At 37.1% G+C, this 5,562-nt stretch overlaps 1 long non-coding RNA gene across 1 annotated transcript in view; it reads left to right on the top strand.

The window, feature by feature from the left end:
• LOC125033906 overlaps nt 1-5,562 on the top strand; it is a 7,519-nt gene extending 1,957 nt beyond the window's left edge. Inside the window, exons 2-3 of the long non-coding RNA XR_007115637.1 lie at nt 4,401-4,500; nt 5,451-5,562. This is a non-coding gene — a long non-coding RNA (uncharacterized LOC125033906). The remainder of the gene's footprint in view (nt 1-4,400; nt 4,501-5,450) is intronic.

The following is a 5,562-nucleotide window of genomic DNA, read 5'->3' as shown; positions in this document are numbered from 1 at the left end:
CGCTAGTTTGAAACTGATGCAGTTCAGTTCCGTTTAACAACAGATACCAACACAACACAAACATTTTTATCAGTGTTCCACGAGATATGAAAACGCACTACACAGCCGAACAAAACAAGAGCATTGACATCATCTGCATATGTACTTTGTACAGCCAGAAAAAGGTAGCGTTACCTTTTGCACAAACTAATATGAAAAATCGACGAAATAGTGTGGAATAGTAAGGGCAAATTAGTTAACACCGTAATCTGGTGTTGACAGAGAGAAGCGTTCAGCTCTTCATTGACCACAAGTAAAGGTAACAATAGATTTGTTTTTTCTGTTGTTGGGGGGGTTGACGGATGCCGCGCCTGGCAGATTTACGGGGTATGCCTACGTGGAATTCCTGGGCAAGATGTTTCAGCCATCGGTGAGGGCCACGGTGTTCCCCGATCTAAAGCCATTTTACCTCATCGAGATAACAGCCCTATCCACACGAGCAGTGTCGTGAAGGCGTGATTCCGGCAACAGATTACGCTGTGCCACATCCACCCAACTCGCCGGATCTTGGTCTCATTGGGAGTGTTTGGGCAGCCATGGGCAGATATCATATTCCCAATTATCATATCACCGTTGCCCAAACTATTACGGCATAGGACTGATTGCGTTCTGCAGTTGCCAGCGTTCGCCAGGCTGGTGGTGGTAATACTAAATATTAATAGTATTACACACTTCAAATCCCTAAATTAGCCGAGCGAAGTGAACAAAAAATGAAAAAAATATGTTATTCTAGGGGCAATTTCAGCTATAACCGGATCTATATAATTAGTAAATTGTTTAACAGTCCCCCGTCTCCCACATGACGCCCCTCTCAAAATCGGGTAAGCTCACAACACTTTTTCCAAACATATTGTAAAGTCTGAAAGAGTAAAGATACTCTTTTTTAAGCGACTGTACATAACCAGACGATGTCAACGATCTTGTTTCTGTTCGGTTGTGCAGTGTGCTTTCACATTTCACGGAACAGATAAAAAGGTTCAGTGGTTCCCAAACTGGAGGGCCATAATCTGAGGACCAGTGTATATCAACCCATTCACGATGGGCATGTCACGTGCCATGCCCACTGTGAGTTTACTTGTTTAATTGTTTTTACACATTGATGGCTACACTAGTACTAAATCACCACTGAGCCAGTTACGAGTACTGCCTGTCTCGCCCGTTTACCCTTTTCTTTAATTTACGAAAATATTTTACGTTATCGTATTTTGCTATTACTAATGTTTATAACATTATAGTAATTATAATGCTTATAATAAAAATAAACCCTTCGATATTCGTAGCACTAGTAAAAAATACATTTTCCCGCCAATTCAAGGAAAGGTGGAATCAGGTAAGGCAGAGCCATCTATTTGTAGAGACATTTCACAAAAAAATGTAAAAAAAATAGCACAGCATTTTCCCCATTTTTATTCATTTTCCCCGGCGGCAATGGATTAAACCAAAGGAGTTTATCGGGTAAGCAGCCAGTGGAGGGAACTTGCAGGTTTCAGTGCTGGTTTGTGCAATGCCTTCCTGTCAGACACATGAGTAATACATCCCTTCTTTTGTCTGTGGAATTCTTGACTTAAACAAGACATAGAAGGTTATTAGGGTAGATTTAATCTTAACATAATTCTAAGGCTTGCTAACCTGTTTTACTTTGTTTTTGTTTGTTTATTGTTGAAATAGCTTTTCGCAGTAATGCTATATTTGGATTAAGTATAGACATTTTTATATGCATTTATTTAGTACCATTTCTATAATTAATTGAGATTCAGACTACACATTTCTTTATAAGTAAGATGAAGAAATAACAAAGGAATCAATAAATCACAGGATTTGATAGAGTGGTCTTCACATGGCGTCACTGCACTTGTTGTTAACCTTGGCGCCGGGCAATGGGCAACGGGCATGAAGAGCGGGTAACGGCCAGATAACTGATGGTTAAATACATGAAAAAGATCGACGTTCTCTGCCAAGGGTCGGGGCCTAGGATTTTGCTGAAAAAAAAAGGGAGAGGGAGTATAAGAAACGAGAATTATAAGTTATTGGGGCCTGAAACTGTTTTTCTTTTTTTTTGTGTGTGTGAGCTTTCATTTTACATATTCAGGTCGTGTTTCAAATTGAGGTATTTGGAAATTCAAGCTGACCCACACGGATTCAAGAAAGAACTTAAAGTGTTATTATCATCACTATATTATCATTATCATTATAACTATTATTATTATTATTATTATTATTATCATTATTATAATTATTACTATTACTAGTATCATTATTATTACCATTATTATTATAATTATTATTATTATTATTACTATTATTGTTATTATTACCATTATTATTATTATTATTATTATTATTATTATTATTATTATTATTATCATTATTATTGTTATTATCATTTTTATAATTATTATTATTATTACTATTTTCAGTATTATTAATATTATCATTATTATTATTATTATCATTATTATTATTATTATTATTATTATTATTAACGATAATCATTCATGCATGTACTTACATTTTGATATTACATCTCCAAAAATATATGACTCTGGAGACGCAATATCAAAATGTTAATACTGCATTTGCGATATTTTTTTTTTTTCTCTCTTTTATTTATCCATACTTGATTCAATACTACATCCGAGTCACTGGCACACCCATTTCATAGTAACTGTCAAAACTCAATATATTTTGAATTCCGTTCTGAGCACGCCATAAATATGAACCTTGAATTTAAAAGCTTAATTCACGATTCAACTTTTTGTCCGTGGCTGAACATGACACCCTATATGTAAACCCATTTCACAGACTACTAATATTTCGACCTATTACTCACTTTAATCACAGATCTTATGCAATAATACTAATGTACATACACCCAGTTCTGCCGCCCAGCACAATAGCAGATGTCACATCTCCATTCCGCCCAAGTGCTATCACCCTGTTTTTACGTGAGCTTCCTCTCTCTGCCATTTTCTACATAGTCTTGTATGGAAGAGGGTCTCCTGCGAGCGGCAGACACACAGCCTTTGGCATTCTGACTAAATATCTGCCCGTCAGTTTATCTCCCTCTCACCAATAAAATACTTCAGGTTAAAAGGACGTCTGCTACTCCTCCATGGCTACTCAAGATTGCTACATCCTGCCAGATTTTACCTTCCCTTTGCACTACGGCTCATTACGACGTTTACACCCTCACGCGCCGTAGAGTAAGGCCGGGGAGAGCAGTCCTAGCGCATTTTGGCGAACCATAAATTTGTTCAACCTCAGAACAATTAGACTTGCAACTTGTGTTCTGCTCAATTATAGTGTTATTAGCTGTGCATGAACCGACCGTGGACAATTAAATAAGGCAGTAAGTGTGATTCCAATATAACTGTGGCCTGCTTTTGCCCAAAAAGCGTCTATCTCTCGCACAACTGTATATGTGAAAGGCATTACATTAACACTAGCATAAGCACTGTCTTCGCCCCTATTTTCATTATTGCTAACGTTGGTTGTGGGTATAAGTGGACATCATGATGATTCAAAAAAGAAAATGATTACTTCATATATACAGATATAGTTAAGCCGTTAAAACTTATTCCAAGTATTATTTTTCAAATTGGCAATTGCCAAGAAAATTAAATCAAAGCTAATATTACACTTGTAATATTAGCCATTATTTCAGGCGACAATACTTCGTTGCTAAATTTTAAAGTACTCGTGCTTTCCTTTACTAAAGGTCACTCTTTTTCATACGAATTCTCTCTCTCATTTCTTCCGCGTTACTAATTCTAGAAGATATCAATTAAAACGCACCATTAGTCTTTACAATCACCTCGGCTGAAGGCTTGTGACTGGTCGAGATGCTTCCAGAGGCGCCTCACACAGCAGGTGCGTGGGCCCCTGAAGACCCGACGCCGGAAGCGCTTTGCAGTGGTGTGGGTTTAAGGAAGGTCAGGAACGTAGGCCTTGGGTGCCGGAAAAAGGCGTTTGTGCTTAACGAAGCTAAGTCGGAGGTACGGCTTAATTTAATTCGCCGCAGAATAGTTAACGTCTCCAGTGCGCCTTAAGTCAGGCTCTTTTGAATATCCCCGGTCCAAGGGCTGGGCACAATACAAATACAGTTTTTCATTAACCCCATTTGTTTGGTACCTTGGGGTTTTCCCATAGTATCACCAGATATATTCAAATTTCATCAGGCTTAGAAATTCACTAATTTGATCCGGTTCTCTTTCTTGGCCATAAATAACCATAATTAATCACTTTTAATTTGTATTTCGTTTTTTCCCCTTCTGACGGAGATGCCCAAATTTGCAAGAAAATTTAAGATCTAGCCCGCTTTCCCTTGCACAAATATTTTCATCAACTCCTTCTTTTGCCAGATGTTTGGGCGGTTAAACTCTGCGGTCGGGTGGATCTCGGCAGTCTGCGCGGTGAGCACGATGGCGCTCGGTCGCAATGGCGCTTCGAACGAGGGGATTCGTGAGTTTGCCGCAGCTGATTTTATCACACACACACACAGTCACACACACGCAGGCACACACACACACACACAAACAGGCACACACACACACACACACACAGACACACATACGCACACACACACACACACATACACACACGTACACACACACATACACACACACACACACACACACACACACACACACACACACACACACACACACACACACACACACACACACACACACACACACACACACATATATATACATATATATATATATATATATATATATATGCATATATACATATATGAAAGGAGAAAACACACTACCGTGTTGATACTACGGTATAAAAACCCACACTGTAAAACTAGATTTAATTGAAAAAGAGACTACAGTTTAGGAATCCACCTGGATTCCATCTTCAGGTCTGAAGATGGAATCCAGGTGGATTCCGAAACTGTAGTCTTTTTTTCAATTAAATCTAGTTTTACAGTGTGGGTTTTTATACCATATACATATATATACATATATATACATATATATATACATATATATATACTCTCTCTCTCTATATATATATGTGTATATATACAATATATATACATATATTCATATATATATGATATATATATATATGATATATATATGATATATATATATATTTATATATATACATATATATATATATATATATATATATATATATATATATATATATATATATATATATATATATATATATATGTATATATGCATGTATATATACACACACATACACATATTTATATACATTATATAGTATTGCTTACCCTGTAGTAACTGCATTTATGTTAAGTTCTATATTTCTTTTTCACTCATTATTATCATTTTATGTAACTGATTTTGCTTGGCGTACTATTGGTATTTTCTTCAGACACTTGTCCTCTGCATTTTTATGACTGTCACCCCTGATAACGCTTACAGAAAACGGGAATTCCTGTGACGTCAGGGGCATTCAGATACGTGACCGGGAACCTTCGACGACCAAGGTGACCTTTGAGCTTGACCTCCGTGACCCGGGAAGGTGCAAGAGAGG

The sequence above is a fragment of the Penaeus chinensis genome, chromosome 17, assembly GCF_019202785.1.
Source record: "Penaeus chinensis breed Huanghai No. 1 chromosome 17, ASM1920278v2, whole genome shotgun sequence".
Classification (NCBI taxonomy): Eukaryota; Metazoa; Arthropoda; class Malacostraca; order Decapoda; family Penaeidae; genus Penaeus; species Penaeus chinensis.
Note: the sequence above shows the minus strand (reverse complement) of the source record. Positions and strands in the feature narration are given on the sequence as shown.